This window comes from Oryctolagus cuniculus, chromosome 11 (assembly GCF_051225735.1).
Source record: "Oryctolagus cuniculus isolate XC-2025 breed Fujian yellow rabbit chromosome 11, ASM5122573v1, whole genome shotgun sequence".
Classification (NCBI taxonomy): domain Eukaryota; kingdom Metazoa; phylum Chordata; class Mammalia; order Lagomorpha; family Leporidae; genus Oryctolagus; species Oryctolagus cuniculus.
The window spans coordinates 17,734,642-17,751,934 of NC_142877.1; the positions used below are offsets into that span (position 1 = coordinate 17,734,642).

Below are 17,293 nucleotides of genomic sequence, written 5' to 3' on the forward strand. Positions count from 1 at the left end.
TAGTTCACTTCTGCTTCCACAGTGTCTGAATTTGGGTTGCTTACCCTGGGGTTCTATAGGTGCACATAGATTCTTAGAGGTCTTTTCTTTTGCTTGGTTCAAATTGAAGCTTCCTTGAGATGCCTAAGCCATTACTTTCACTCAGTAGTAGTGGCTCCCCCACTCCATGAGATCTCTTCAAATAGAAAATCTGTATTATGAAGGAACTCTAGATAGATTACACTTGTCCATGAACTTTTTACAGTATCTTGTAAATCCTCATACAGTTCTTGTGATGCCTCTTTGCTGTTTATCCTGTGCTGCTGTGGACTTAATCTTTTATATTTTTTAATATATATTCTTACTCTTAGTCTTTTATGTTCACCCTCTCAAGAGCAGGGAGAAGTACCTTCTACTGTTCTGTTATTCATGATGAATTAGAGTTCACAAACACTGGTTACCTCTGAAAAGTGTCATATGCCTAAGGAATGTAGCAGACTGTTCACAGAGGGGGAGTTACAGATTTCACCAAATGAAAAATTGCTTCATTGTATCAGTTAAAAAAATGCACTTGAAATTGTAAAACACCATTTTCACATATCAAATTGGCAAAGTGTGTTTTTGTATGTATATATATGGGGATTATGGTGGAGAGTGTGTTGAAGCATATTTTTATGTACTCCTTGAGGAGTACAAAGTGGTACAATTCTCAGTGCAATTTGGTGATATGGATCTCAAAAATGTTTGTCCTCTGATCCAGGAATTCAAATTCTGGCAGTCTATCCCAAGAAATTGATCATGGGTGGAGACAATAACTTTTAAAAATTTATTTTCACTTTATTTGAAAGAGGAACACACAGAGAAATAAAGGGATCTTCCATCTGCTGGTTCACTCCCCAAATGCCTGCAACAGCCAGGATTGGGCAAGATGGAAGCCAGGAGCTTAGAATTCCATCCAGGTCTTCCACATCGGTGGCAGGAAACCAAGTACTTGAGTCATCACCTGCTGCCCCCTCCCCCACCCAGTATATGCATTAACAGGAAGCTAAATAGAAAGCGGAGGAGCACTTTGATATGGGATGCAAGCATCCCAAGTGGCATTTTGTCCATTGTGCCAAATGCCTGCCCAAGACAATAATTTATATCCAAAGATGTTATGAAATAAATATAAACAAAAATAAAATAAACATGCACAAATTCCTGATACTGGGTAATGTCTAAATTTTGATACATCCATACAACTAACAAAATTCAACAAACGGGGCAGGCGCTGTGGTGTAGTGGGTAAAGCCGCTGCCTGCAATGCCGACATCCCAAATGGGCGCCGGTTCGAGTCCCAGTTGCTCCACTTCCGATCCAGCTCTCTGCTGTGGCCTGGGAAGGCAATAGAAGATGGCCCAGGGCTTTGGGCCCCTGCACCCACATAGGAGACCCGGAAGAAGCTCCTATCTCCTGCCTCTTGGCTTCAGATCAGCACAGCTCCAGCCATTGTGGCCATCTGGAGAGTGAACCAGCGGATGGAAGACCTCTCTCTTTCTCTCTCTCTCTGCCTCTCCTCCTCTCCCTATGTAATTCTGACCTTGAAATAAATAAATCTTTAAAAAAAATTCAACATACGAAATGAAGCTAACAATAATTGCAAAGATTTCAGTGACATAAAGTGTTCATGTAATGGTGCTAAGTGAAAAAAAGGCTCTAAAACATTTCTATTCAAAATTCCAATTCTATAAGAAGACATGTGTTAAAAAATTAAAAATTAACAGTAATGATTGTTTTTATGATTGAATTATGTGAGTTTTTCCCCCTTGTAGTTCTATGTTCTTGTATTTTCCACATTTTTTCTATAGTAAGCATAATATAGTGTGGGAAAAAAATCAGTATTTTTAGAATTGTCAAACTGTCCCAAATAAAATGTTTAACTTTGGTGGCATAAAAATTGCAAAGAATGCTCAAAAACTTTGGAAATGTTTGTTACATATATTTAAATGAAATAGTACTAGTACGTACAGGGTAATCCTAATTTGCTTAAAGTTATGAGTATATATTTAATAAAGTGTTGACTGTTTAATTCTTGCTAGTGGATATTTTTAGGGTAACTTTTAATTTTCTTCTATATACTAACTATTTGGATTGTGTGACTTCTCATGCCCAAGTCTTATCTACTTTTCTGTATTTTTCTAGTTTGTCTGTATTTAATGTCGAATACTCTTATAATTAGTGGAATTTTTATGCATTAGAAAGAAATCAAATCTGTCTATCCCCTACACTGTAATTCCTGCCCAGAACTTCTTTGAGATATTTACCATGGAGGTTAGAGTAAGAGAGTTGGAGGGAGTCCTCTATGCAGTTGCTTTTACAGAATTGGTTTATTAGTGTAAATTACCATACTACCTTAAAAAGATTTTTTTTTTTTTTGGACAGGCAGAGTGGACAGTGAGAGAGAGAGACAGAGAGAAAGGTCTTCCTTTGCCGTTGGCTCACCCTCCAATGGCCGCCGAGGCTGGCGCACCGCGCTCATCCGATGGCAGGAGCCAGGTACTGTCACTGCACTCCCGGGCCACAGCAGAGAGCTGGCCTGGAAGAGGGGCAACCGGGATAGAATCCAGCGCCCCGACCGGGACTAGAACCCGGTGTGCCGGCCGCGGCGGCCATTGGAGGGTGAGCCAACGGCAAAGGAAGACCTTTCTCTCTGTCACTCTCTCACTATCCACTCTGCCTGTCAAAAAAAAAAAAAAAAAAAAAGAAGTATTTGAATACATACTTCAGATACCTTGCCTCTTTATCAAAATGTTAGCCATGTAGGTACAACATAATGGAAAACTGCCTTTGTGCCATTAAAATTTTTTTTGGTACTTTTTTATTTTAAAAAATTGAGGTATAATTTACATACAGCAAAACATAGTCGTTTTAAATTCAATACATTTTGAACAGTATTGCTACCTATGTAAACACTACTTCAACCCACATTAGAGCATTTTTGTCACCCTAGAAATTTCCCTATGTTCCCTCTTGTCAGTCTTCCTCATTCAAAGATAATCTCCGCTCTGATTTTTATCACCACGGATTAATTTTGTGTTTTGAGAAATTCCATAGAATATCATACAACATATTCTTCTATGGTTTACTTTGCTCAGCATGATTTTGAGATCAATCCAGATAAGCGTTAGATACTTACTCTTTATTGCCTAGTAGTATTCCATTGTGTGAATACCCCAATTTGTTTATCCATTCTTAGGCTGACAAACATGTGTCCAGGTTTTGGCTATTTTAAAATCAAGGCTGGTTAGTTTGCATCTGTGTTATAAGCGTCAGCTGCCATCTGCTTCCTCTTTCCTGTCTAGCAGAGCTTGCAAACCAGGCATTTGCCTTGCAGTAAGGGCTGGTTTCCAGGAGCTTGTAACTAAGACCACCACAAAGAGAGCAGAGAATAAAACTGAAACAGGCCTGCCAAGTCCCAGCCGGAGGCCTCAGGAGTTCAGCTCTCAAGCACAGAATGGCAGGCCTGCAAATTAACTGAAAGCACCCTTTGCAGAAAGAAAAGAAAGAACTCAGCGCTGAGAGAGCTCAGGGCACCCAATCAGAAAGCAGGAAAGCCACCGACACATTGGATCACATCACAGTGGTTGTTTTGAGACAGAGGGGTTACTCAGCATGCTGAGCCTGGACTACATACGCTAGTACTTGCAGCCCAAAGCGGGCGTCCCTGGAGTACCTGAACTGGGTGCCCTTCTGCTGGGACTTCTGGGACGGGGAGTGCCAGGATGCACTTGAAACACGGTGGGTTGCCTCTGTCAGCTCTTCCAACTTGAGCTACATAAAAAACTCAGATGCTTTTGTTGGGTAGGGGTACGTGCTGATAACTGGAGAAAATTTTAAAACCTCAGAGACTCAAGTGGGTATCCTACACTGAGGTGTTTAGCATATCACCCCAGAGCAGGAGTTCTGAGTTCTGGGTTTGAGAGGCCCAGGATATGTCTGTCTGACAGAAGAGAGCACAGCACCCCTCATCCCCACATCATTCCTTGTAGAATTCATTTCCCTTTGTGCCACCACAAGCCAAAAACCTTGTGGACTTTATCCTTTTTCCTCAGGTACTGCCACTTTATCTCACCTGTCCTCTAAATTTTAATGCTGAATTCAAGTGAGCTGAGTGCAGCTAGAACTGAGGAAATACAGAGGGATAAGCACAAATATTAAGTTAGCTTGATGAAAGCGCTCTTAGAGGATGGGGAATTGTGCAGGCCTTAATCAAAAGAGAGGAAGCCTTCTCCACCTACCATTCTGGAATGGCTTTCCAATTCTGGAAGAATTTATGGCAAAACTCATGCCGTGAGAGTGAGTCTGTGATGGATGTGGTACTGACCAGCCTTGCTGATACTTGCACCTAAGGAATTCTTGGACTGCTTGGCCTTGGACTCAGCCTGCAAACACTGTGCTCCATGTGCGTCCTAGCTCGGCTGGTTCCTTTCTGGTACTATATTGTCTGGCTCTTGCTTCACTGCATCAGGTCTTTACCTGGTTAATCTGGCTCCCACTTTTTCTCCAGGCCTATTTTTTTAAACTTGTCTCCTTTCCCCCTGCCTTCTTCAACTTAAGTTTTGTGGTAAAAACAACAACAACAAACTAAACATTGACTCAGAATTCTTAACTTTGCATTAGCCAACATCCCCTGCCAAGGCGCTGACCCTGAGCACCTGCCAGAAGATATTTTTATTGCCTTTAGTTTCATTATAGATGACAAAATACATGGAATTGGATTTCTTTTTCCTGGGATTTGCTTGCTACTTGTTTATTCCAACACCAGATACTATTTTCTGATTGAAGTTATTTATAGGCAATTTGATTTTTAAAACTTTGTGACACAGCTAGATCACCTCAGACTTCACGTCTCTTGTGGCTCATGTATTGAGAGGAGGTTCAAAATAAACCTTTGAAAAGTTGTTATCAGACATGGGAGCTGAATCAGTGACTGCCCTCAGACTCATGATCTGTTGGTCTCAAAAATGACTTTTATTTTTGGGAAATATACTATTTCCTTGAAATTGCTTGTCTTAGAGAACTCCAGTTATTTTTCCTAGTAGGTTACTACATCTCCTTCAGTTCTAATTTTGATATGAGCAAAGAACAGATGGTATCCAGTCAAAGTTACATTTATAACTTCAAACAATTGTTTTCTCATAGACTTGAGCCAAAAGTTTTAGAGAAAATACTGTTTTTAAGTCTTCCTCTCCATCCCCTACCTTACCCAATTATAGTAAACACTTTACGTTCTGTCTACCCAACTTTCTTTGAGTAAAATCTTTGGCACGGTAGCTAATGTTTTATAATCAATTTGGTGGGGATGGGAGGAGAGGATTTGAACTAAAAGAATTCCTGATACACTCTGTGGAGTCTGTTAAACAACTTAATCTTATCAGTGAACATAAAGTTCATGTGGATCAACTTTTCCAGTAAGAGCTGAAGATGATGAAACAATGATAAATCAAGCAGGCTGGTGTTGTGGCATAGCAGGTAAAGCCACTGCCTACAATGCTGGCACCTCATATGGGCTCTGGTTTGTGTCCTGGATGCTCTGCCTCCAATCCAGCTTCCTGCTAATGGCCTGGGAAAAGCAACAGAAGACAACACATATGCTTGGGCCCCTGACACCTATGTGGGAGACCCAGATGAAGCTCCTGGTTCTTTTTTGACAGGCAGAGTGGACAGTGAGAGAGAGAGAGAGAGAGAAAGGTCTTCCCTTGCCGTTGGTTCACCCTCCAATGGCAGCCGCGGCCAGCGTGCTGTGCTGATCCGATGGCAGGAGCCAGGTACTTCTCCTGGTCTCCCATGGGGTGCAGGGCCCAAGTACCTGGGCCATCTTCCACTGCACTCCCTGGCCACAGCAGAGACTGGCCTGGAAGAGGGGCAACCGGGACAGAATCCGGCACCCCGACCGGGACTAGAACCTGGTGTGCCGGCGCCGCAAGGCAGAGGATAGCCTAGTGAGCCGCGGCACCGGCCTGCTCCTGGTTCTTAACTTTGGACTAGCTCCGCCCTGGCTGTTGCAGCCTTCTGGGGAGTGAACCAGTGAATGGGAGATCTCTCTCTATGTATAACTCTGACTTTCAAAATAAATAAATGTATCTTTTAAAAAAGGAAAATTGAGCCGGCGCCGTGGCTCAATAGGCTAATCCTCCACCTTGCGGCGCCGGCACACCGGGTTCTAGTCCCGGTTGGGGCGCCGGATTCTGTCCCGGTTGCCCCTCTTCCAGGCCAGCTCTCTGCTATGGCCAGGGAGTGCAGTGGAGGATGGCCCAGGTGCTTGGGCCCTGCACCCCATGGGAGACCAGGAAAAGCACCTGGATCCTGGCTCCTGCCATCGGATCAGCACGGTGCGCCGGCTGCAGCGGCGGCCATTGGAGGGTGAACCAATGGCAAAGGAAGACCTTTCTCTCTCTGTCTCTCTCTCTCACTGTCCACTCTGCCTGTCAAAAAAAAAAAAAAAAAAAAAAAAAGGAAAATTATGGCCAACACCACGGCCCAATAGGCTAATCCTCCGCCTGTGGCGCTGGCACCCCGGGTTCCAGTCCTGGTCGGGGCGCCGGATTCTGTCCCGGTTGCCCCTCTTCCAGGCCAGCTCTCTGCTGTGGCCCGGGAGTGCAGTGGAGGATGGCCCAAGTGCTTGGGCCCTGCACCCGCATGGGAGACCAGGAGGAAGCACCTGGCTCCTGGCTTCGGATCGGCGCAGCCCACCTGCCGCAATGTGCTGGCCGTAGCGGTCACTTTGGGGGGTGAACCAATGGAAAAAAGGAAGACCTTTCTCTCCGTCTCTCTAACTCTGCCTGTCCAAAAAAAAAAAAAAAAAAAAAAGGAAAATTATAAATCAAGTAAACAAAAATCCTTGAGTTTTAACCCTCCAAAGACAAAGGCAAACAATAACATTTTGAATAATTGATCTCATTCTCTGTAGTAAGAATATTAGATTCTCCATGTCAAGTGTAATCTTTGTATTTGTGAATTACTCAAGGATGTTAATAAATTACCAGAGGTACAACTAAGGGAAGTTAGTGCATTACCTTATCAAGGATGTTTTAAGATAACATTAAAATTACATCATGGGACAAAAAGACATATTCATGAATTCTAAGACTTGATGTAGTAAAGATGGCAATACTACCCAAAGCAATCTGAAGATATAGTGCAATCATTATCAATATTCTGGTGTGCAAAAATGGAGCAGCTTATCCTAAAATTACATGAATTATAAAGGACCCTGAATAGCCAAAGCAATCTTTTTTTTTTTTTAATTTTATTTATTTTATTTGAGAGGTAGAGTTACAGACAGTGAGAGAGAGACAGAGAGAAAGGTCTTCCTTCCATTGGTTCACCCCTGAAATGGCCACAACGGCTGAACTGTGCCGATCTGAAGCCAAGAGCCAGGTGCTTCTTCTGGGTCTCCCATGCGGGTGCAGGGGCCCAAGGACTTGGGCCATCTTCCACTGCTCTCCCAGACCATAGCAGAGAGCTGGATTGGAAGTGGAACAGTCGGGACTCAAACTGGCGCCCATATGGGATGCTGGCACTGCAGGCGGAGGATTAACCTACTGCGCCATGGCTCCGGCCCCGTCAGAGCAATCTTATAAAAGATAATTCTGACTTCCCAGTTTTGGAAGTGTTTACAAAACTAAAATAGTCAAAAATGTGTGGGACTGGCATAAGAATATAGATCACTGGAATGCAATTGAGAAATAAATATACATCTATAGTCAATTGAGTTTTGAGAAGGGTACCAAGGCCATTTATAGGGAAAGGAGAATCTCAATAATGCAGGGACAGCTAGATATCCACATGCAAAAGAATTAAATTGGGGGCCGGTGCCGTGGTTCACTTGGCTAATCCTCTGCCTGTGGCACCGGCATCCCATTTGGGTGCCAGGTTCTAGTCCTGGCTGCTCCTCTTCCAGTCCAGCTCTCTGCTGTGATTGGCGTAGCTCCGGCTGTAGCGGCCATTTGGGGGATGAACCATTGGAAGGAAGACCTTTCTCTCTGTCTCTCTCTCTCATTGTCTAACGCTACCTGTCAAAAAAAAAAAAAAAAAAAAAAGGATTAAATTGGGCCCCAATCTCATACATTTTATTTTTTAAAGAGAGAGAGGAAGAGTCAGAGATCTTCCATCTACTGGTTCACTCCCCAGATGGCAACAGCCATCATTGGTCCAAGCCGAACCTGCTAGGAGCCAAGAACTTTTTCTGGTTTTCCCATATGAGTGCAGGGACCCAAGCTTTTGGACCTTCCTCTGCTGCTTTTCTCAGGCCATTATCAGGGAGCTGGATTAGAAGTGGAGCAGCTGGGACATGAACTGGGGCCCATATGGGATGCTGGTGTTGCAGGCTGCAGGTTTGCCTGCTTTGCCATGATAGATTCCTGCCAATGCAGATTATGTCTCACAAAATTGGATTTTTGATACTCATGTGGATTGAATTTCCCACTCCTGGCTTTGGCCATAGCTCTTGTGGTCTTTTAAGGAGTGAACTAGAAGATAAAGGCTCTTGCTCACTGTCTGTTTCTCTGCATCTCAAATAAATAAATAAAAAATAAACAAATTCACCCAAATTGGGACACAGACAATTTTAAGAGCTAAAAACTATAACATTCTTATAGAACTCATAGAAGAAAACACAAGGGTAAATCTTCATGACTTTTGATTTGGTAATGGATTCTTCGAAAAGACACCAAAAGCATAAGCAAAAAAAAAGAAAGGCATAAATAAATTGAGTTACATTAAAATTAAAAACTTTTGTGCATCAAGGGAATCTATCAAGTAAGTAGAAAGACAACTTACAAAATGGGGGGGGGGTACTGCAAATCTGGTAAGGATCTAGTATCCATAATATATTTTTAAAATCCTTTCAACTCAGCAACAAGTAAATGGGCAAAGACTTGAATAGGCATTTCTCCAAAGAAGATATGCAAAGGACCAACAAGCACGTTAAAAGATACTCAGCACCATTGGCCATTAAGGAAATGCAAACCAGAACCACAATGAGATATCATCTACACACTCCCCAGGATGGCTGTAATTTAAAAACAAAACACAAAAGTTACAAGCATTAGTGAGGAGGTGGAGAAATTGAAATGCTTATACTTTGCTGATGGGACTATAAATGGTAGAGCCGCTGTGGAAAACAGTTTGGCATTTTCTCAAAAAGTTAAATATAGTTACCATATGACCCAGCAATTCTTATCTTAGGTATATACCCAAAATAGTTGGAAACATGTATTCAAACAAATAGTTGTACATAGAATGTTCACAAAAAAGCACTATTCACAGTAGCCACAAGGTGGAAACAGCACAGATGTCCTTTACTGGATGAATGGATGAGCAACATGTGATATATGCTGTACAATGCAATATTTTTAGCTGTAGAAAGGAATGAAGTACTGAAACATGCTATAATGTAGCTGAACCTTGAAGCATTAGGCTAAATGAAAAAAGGCACATATAGAAAGTCACATATTGTGTGATTGTATTTGTATGAAATTTCCAAAAGAGAAATTCACAGGGACATTGTCAAGGGGCGGAGAAGGAGGAATTTGAGTGACTGTTTAATGAGTACAGCATTTCATTTTGGAGTGATGGAAAAATCTTGGACTCAGGTAGAAGCTATGGTTGCACAACATTGTAAACATAGGAAATTGTATATCTTAAAATGGTTAATATTACATCATGTGAATTTTACCTCAATTTTAAAAATTACATCATACAGTTTCTGTGATCTCACAAATAACTGACTCTGCAGTCATAGTTACCTGTGACTGTTGGAACCCACGTCCTTTATAGCATTAGTATGCTGGGAAGTTCTTTCCAGCTGTGGGCAGGAAATCTCAAAGACAGATGGTCCCAAGTGAGTTTCTCCCTAAAATAACAGGAACATAGCTTTTATTTTTCATTTTTATTTGTTAAATCTTGTAAAGCTTCTACCTTGAATGGGCTCCAAGTGGTTTTTTTTTTAATATTTTATTTATTTGTTTGACAGGTAAAGTTACAGACAGAGAAAAGTTGGCAGAGAGAGAAAGGTCTTCCATCTGCTGGTTCACTCCCCAACTGGCCACAATGGCCGGAGCTGGGCCAATCCAAAGCCAGGCGCCTGGAGCTTCTTCCAGGTCTCCAACATGTGTGCAGGGGCCCAAGCATTTGGGCCATCTTCTACTGCTTTCTGAGGCCATATCAGAGAGCTGGATTGAAAGTGGAGCAGCCGGGACTGGAACCAGCACCCAGATCGGATGCTGGCACTGCAGGTGCAGGCTTAGCCCGCTATGCCACAGCACTGGCCCTTCCAGGTGGTTTTAAAATGTGATCTGGACTGATAGTAATTTGAAAAAGTGTGTTTCAAATAACTTTGTATTTTTGGGAGATGAGCAATTTTTGGTTTTATGAAAATTTTGAGTAATCTCTGAAGAATCTGTGAGAAAGTCTTAGAGAATTGCAGACAGATTTTTCTGTACTGCATTGCTGGAGATTTTTGTGACACCGCCCAAAACTATGACAAATGCTTTGTATTGCCAGTGAAATTGTTGTCAGGAATAAGAAAATTGTATTTTCAGATCAATTAAGCAGATGTACAAAAATTAAAAATGTTAATTTCTTATTTTTATCATATCTGTTTTTTGAAGGAAGAACTTTAGGTTATATTCTGGGAAAATATCTGAGATTGAAAAGAGCTCCTTCAGAAAGGTAGAAATGCTTTGTTGGTCATGAATGAAGCTTTTCTTTATGAGAGCCTGATGCTTCTGGCCCACGGTCACGCTGTGTTTACTGGGAACTTGTTTGTCCAACAAATGTATTTATGTTGTTGTCTTGCACACTCCCTCCTGGTTCTTCTCATGACCCAGAAGATGCCATGCAGGCTTAGAGTCCACACACGTGAAGCAGAGCTACCTGGTTTGCAGTGGACTGAACCCACAGCTTTTGGCATCATGTTCTAATCAACTGAAATAGAGAGTATGAGAATAAATGCCTTGCTTGAACAAGGGCTTTCTGATGGTAATGTCAGAGGGGAGCTGGGAAGCTTAGAAGAGTATCTAAATACATGCAATAAGCTGAAGAAGTAGGTGAATATGAGTGTTTAGCTTAGGATCATTATTGATTTTGACTTTCTCAAAATTAGGACGATTTCTCGGGCTGGTGCTATGGCGTAGCAGGTAGAGCCACCACCTGTGGTGCCAGCATCCTATGTGAGCACAGGTTCGAGTCCTGGCTACTCCACTTCCAATCCAGCTCCCTGCTAATGCACTTGGGAAAGCAGCAGAAAAAAGCCCAAGTACTTGGGCCCCTGTACCCACATGAGAGATCGGAAGAAATCTGGCTCCTTGGCTTCAGACCAGCCCAGCTCCAGCTGTGGCGCCATTTTGGGAGTGAATCTGTCTGTCTCTCTCTAACCCTGCCTTTCAAATAAATAAGTATATCTTTTTTAAAAAATTAGAAAAATTTCCTTTTTGTAAGGCTCATAGATAATTTTTTAAAAGATTTATTTATTTGAAAGGGAGAGCTACAGAGAGACAGAGACAGAGGGAGAGACAGAGGGAGAGGGGGAGAGAGAGAGAGAGAGAGAGATCTTCTACCCATTGGTTCACTCCCCAAATGGCTGTAAAGGCCAGAGCTGAGCTGATCCAAAGCCAGGAGCCAGGAGCTTTCTCCAGATCTCCCACATGGGTGCAGGGACCCAAGCACCTGGGCCATCTTCTACTGCCTTCCCAGGCCATAGCAGAGAGCTGGATCGAAAGTAGAGCAGCTGGGACTTGAACTAGTGCCCATATTGGATGCCAGCACTGCAGGCAGCGGCCTCACCCACCACAGTGCCGGCCCCAATAATTATTTTTTAAGAAGAAAAAGTCACCTTTTAAGTCATAGGGAATTAAAAGTTATTTTTTTCAATAAGTTTTTAATTGGGAAAAATTTTTTAACAAGAGCTAATATAACTGGACTTTGAGCTACTTTAACTAGACATACCAAAACAGTAGTAAAGGAAAGTAAAACAGATGAATGTTATTGAAACTTACTGTAAACTTTTATTTTACCAGAGATTCCTGCTTATGAAAAGCAGCGTAGCATGTCATGTGTCTCCCTTAGTAATTTATTTCCCATTTCTATGCTTTGGTTTCCTCATCTGGGCCATTAGAATGATAGAATCTATCCAATAGGGCCACTTTGTAAGGATTGCATTTTTATTATTGTTAAAGGTCTTAGAACAGTGCCTAAGGCAGTGGAAAAGATAGATAAGTGTATATTAAAGACATAAGTGTGCTGATGTTAACTAGGAGCTACTTTGGTGAGGGATGCTTTTTTGAAGGACAAACCTGCTTATGTTCACAGACGCTCATTATTGTATAGTATACCAGTGCCTGGACATTGTTTGAAGTTCTGAGACCTTCTGGTGTAATCACTTTGGGGCCATTTTACTGCTAATGGGCATCCCAACCAAAAAGAATGATTTGAGATAGAAAGAACTCAAGAGAAGTGGCTCTTCAGCTCTTTCCCAAGTCACTGTAAAAGTTCTTGAAGCATATTTCCTGGCTCATTCACCAAGAGTTATTGTGTGTTCAACATTGATGGTTGGCAGAATGGAACAACGTGGGGATTAGGGTCAGAGACAAAGATGAAGAGAACATAGTTATTTGCCCTGGAACTTTCTGAACCTCAGGAATCCATGCCAGGAAAATTCAGGGAGTGAATGGAAGAGCATCAGGAAATAGTGCATCCTTGGAACTGTAAGCTTCCATATCAGTTAAAGTTACCATTTCTTTTTTTTTTTTTTTTTTTTTTTTTTTTTTTTTGACAGGCAGAGTGGACAGTGAGAGAGAGAGACAGAGAGAGAAAGGTCTTCCTTTGCTGTTGGTTCACCCTCCAATGGCCGCCGCTGCAGCCGGCGCACCGCACTGATCCGATGGCAGGAGCCAGGATCCAGGTGCTTTTCCTGGTCTCCCATGGGGTGCAGGGCCCAAGCACCTGGGCCATCCTCCACTGCACTCCCTGGCCATAGCAGAGAGCTGGCCTGGAAGAGGGGCAACCGGGACAGAATCCGGCGCCCCGACCGGGACTAGAACCCGGTGTGCCGGCGCCGCAAGGTGGAGGATTAGCCTATTGAGCCACGGCGCCGGCTCCTAAAATTACCATTTCTGCCAAGCCATCTCAGACTTAACTAGAAGAGAGGAATGGACAAAGTGAATCATCTTGTTCTGTTATCAGAGACAATCGATTTGACTTACTTCTGTTTGTATGTTTTAATTTGTACTAGCATTTTCTAGTAGTTATGAATTACCGTTTGTATTTTGATGAACTCTTTTTAAAATTCTCCCCTACTCCATTTGTATGTAGTTCTAGTGAACATTAGTTAGCAAAGGAGATTGATGAGACTGGCTAGCAGCTTCCTAGAATGTGTTCTCTGCTCCAGCAGTGATGCTATGCTGCTCTTCTCTAGGACTGAACTGCAACCGCAGCAACAAGTGACCCTTTAAAGATGCACACGGGGCTGCGTAAAGTGGGGAAGGCAACTGGAGAACATGAAGTAAGGAAAAAGTGTATTTCCCAGGTAAATATAATGCTTCCGAATTTGAACAAGTTTCTTGTTCCCTCAGTTATCATAACTCTGTAGTCCCTAAGTGTTCATAGTCATATTTTATCTTTGTATGGATGTTAAATATTCTTTTGTTTATTCTCCATTTTTATTGCCAAGCTTTCTGTTCAAGTGATTTCATTTTTGGTTTTTTGGATTAATGTAAAAAATCTATTGAATATATAATTAGGTGATACTTTAGATCATTTGATAGGAGCCTGTTACACCTTAGGTTTATAGTGGTATTAGAAAAGCATAATTATGTGTTATGTGTCTGTGATGTGTAGGTTTAAGCCAGTGTCAGTTTTTTTTTTTTTTTTTAAGATTGATTTCTTTATTTGAAAGTCAAAGTTAGAGGGAGGGATAGAGAAATCTTCTAACCACTGGTTCACTTGCCAGATGACTGCAATGGCTGGGGCTGGGCCATGCCTAAGCCAGGAGTCAGGAGCTTCACCCAGCTCTCCCATGTGGGTGGCAGGGACCCAAACACTTGAGTCATCTTCTGCTGCTTTTTCCAGGCTATTAGCAGGGAGCAGAATCAGAAATGGAGCACAGTCCACATGGGACGCTATGGTTGGAGATGGCAGCTTTTCCTACTATGCCACAACGTTGGCCCCAAGTGCCAGTTTTTAGCCTGAGCATCAAATTTATACTTATGCTTTATTGAGTGACTGACTTAAAAAACTAGAAAACTAGTTTGAATACCAATTATCCAAGCTGTATTCTCAGACTATAATATGTGTACATATATCTCTAGAATCTGTAATAGGACACATTTAAAATTTTTTTAATTTTTAAAGGTAGGAAGAAGGAAAGACACACACAAAAAGACTGCCATGGCTGGAGCTGAGGCCATCCAAAGCCAGGAGCCAGGAGCTTCTTCCTGGCTCCCACGTGGGTGCAGGGGCCCAAGCACTTGGGCCACCTTCTACTGCTTCCCCATTCCATAGCAGAGAGCTGGATCAGAAGAGGAGCAGCCAGCACTCTAACCGGTGCCCATATGGGATGCCGGCAATGCAGCTGGCAGCTTTACCCACTTTGCCACAGTTCTGGCAACCTTGATCATTCTGTAACTTAAAGTTGAGTAAAACTATTTAGTGGCCCTGAATCAATTCTGTACACCAGCAATGATGCAAGACAGGATTCTTGCATACATATTATCTAGGGCTCACCTTCTCTGACTCTGACCTGGCTGTGATTCAATCAATCTATAAGTGTTCCTGGTTCAAGAATGTGGTACTTGTTTTTCCTGCCTGGAATCCTCTGCAGCCAGAAAGTCACATGGCTCCTGTTTTCCTCCTACAAGCTTTTGCTCCAAGGTTACCTTACCAGTGATGACTCCCGCGATGCCTTGAATTGAAGATGGCATCTAACCGTACTCTGGAATCACTCTGTCCTGCTTTGTTTTCTCCATAGCACTTAACACTATTGGACTTCTATACATACACTTGTTTGATTAGCTGACTTCTGTCCTCACTCCACATCCACATACCTTCCATGCCTGACCTCCCTGAGAGCAAGAACTTTGATCCCAGGATATAAAATAATGCTGGGGAGTAGCAGCTACTCAGCAAGTATGTGTTGAGTAGATAAGTGAGGCATGCTTGTGTTAGGAGAGAGAGTAAAGTAGATTTGGAAATCATGTGATTGGATTGAAAATGATTACAGGGCCAGTGTTGCGGCATAATGGGTTAAAGCCATCATCTATAGTGCCAGTATCCCATGTGGTCATCAGTTCAAGTCCCAGCTGCTCCATTTCTGATCCAGCTCCCTGCTAATGTGCCTGGGAAAGCAGTGGAAGATGGCCCAAGTGCTTGGGCCATTCCACCCACATGGGAAACCCGGAAGAAGCTCCTGGTTCCTGGCTTCTGCCTGGCCCAAATTTGGCTGCTGTGGCCAAGATGGAAGATCTCTGTCTCTGGCTCTGGCTCGCTCTCTATAATTCTGACTTTCAGATACATAAATAAATCTTTAAAAAAAATAAAGAAAATGACTAAAAGGGAAATGTTGTGGAGGAAGTATCTTAAACTGCATATTAAATCTGATAAATAGGAGGGCTTAAAAACTTTGTCAAATAGAACCCTTCAATCTAGAAGGTAATTTAAGCCCACTTCTGGAATATAAGTGGCAGATCATATTCTTATAACTGAAAAAATAGTCATGAAATATTCCTTGGATAGAAATGTCTAGGAAAACTTCGGATGGTTAAAGATTGGGAGGTAACCAAAGAGTTAAATGGGAGGTGACATGAAAGAAGAATTCCATGGTCAGGATAGAGGGTAACAGGCAGGCTCTACCAAGGCCTTCTGAATTAGGGGCTGGTACGATGGGGACATTGCCTATGATGAAGAGGTTGCAGTGGGGGAAAGTAAATGAGAAGGGCAAGTCAAACTAGAATCACTAGAAGTATTCTTTAATGTCTGTCTCCGTACTTACAATCTGGCAACGCTAAGCCATTTTGTCTAGTTCTAGCTTACCTTACTTCCTCTGCTCTACTCCTACCTAGAAGTATATTTTCTACACATCACACTTTTTCTTTTTTTAAACCACTTTTTTTTTTTTTTTTTTTTGACAGGCAGAGTGGACAGTGAGAGAGAGACAGAGAGAAAGGTCTTCCTTTTGCCGTTGGTTCACCCTCCAGCGGCTGGTGCGCTGCGACCGGCGCACCCACTGATCCAATGGCAGAAGCCAGGTACTTCTCCTGGTCTCCCATGGGGTGCAGGGCCCAAGTACTTGGGCCATCCTCCACTGTACTCCCTGGCCATAGCAGAGAGCTGGCCTGGAAGAGGGGCAACAGGGACAGAATCCGGCACCCCGACCGGGACTAGAACCCGGTGTGCCGGTGCCGCAAGGCGGAGGATTAGCCTAGTGAGCCGTGGCGCCGGCCTCACATCACACTTTTTCTATTTCACCTTTAAAATCTTTTAAAATCCATGTCTCTCTCTTTATTTTTTTTAAATATTTTATTTTTTTTAAAGATTTATTTATTTATTTGAAAGAGTTACACAGAGAGAGAAGGAGAGGTGGAGAGAGAGGTCTTCCATCCACTGGTTTACTCCCCAGATGGCCACAACGGTCAGAGCTGCGCCGATCCAAAGCCAGGAGCCAGGAGCTTCTTCCAGGTCTCCATGTAGGTGCAGGGGCCCAAAGACTTGGGCCATCTTCTGTTATCCCAGGCCATAGCAGAGAGCTGGATTGGAAGTGGAGTAGTCAGGACTTGAACCAGTGCCCATATGGGATGTGGGCACTGCAGGCAGCAGCTTTTCCCGCTATGCCACAGTACCCATGTTTATCTTTTAAAGACACACACCATTTGATCCAGCAATTACATTTCTAGGAATTTATCTCACAAAAAAATCTCATACAGCTATGCAGGTAATCTTGTGCCACCTTAGCATCTGTTAGATCCCACATTTGCTTCCTGCCTCAACAGCAATTGAACAGAGAACATTACCTCTTACTGCTGTTCTTCTGTTCTGGACATGAGTCACATCCCCCTCCTCTGGCCTGGGTATTAACTGCTGGCCTCTTTGCAGTGGACTGGAAACATTTGCAGAGGAGATAACTATTGGATATTCCCTCTCAGGAGAACGCAACGGCTGGAGCTGGATCAGACTGAAGCCAGGAGCTTTTTCTGGGTCTACCCACATGGGTGGCAGGGGCCCAAGTACCTGGGCCATCTTCTGCTCTTTTCCTAGGCACATTATCAGGGAGCTGGATCAG

General features: G+C 42.9%; 1 protein-coding gene across 1 annotated transcript in view; it reads left to right on the forward strand.

Moving 5' to 3' along the window:
- ZHX3 (zinc fingers and homeoboxes 3) overlaps positions 1-17,293 on the forward strand; it is a 121,606-nt gene that overhangs the window by 38,188 nt on the left and 66,125 nt on the right. Inside the window, 1 exon segment of the mRNA XM_089307109.1 lies at positions 13,436-13,546. The gene's annotated coding sequence lies outside the window, so the exon portion shown is untranslated.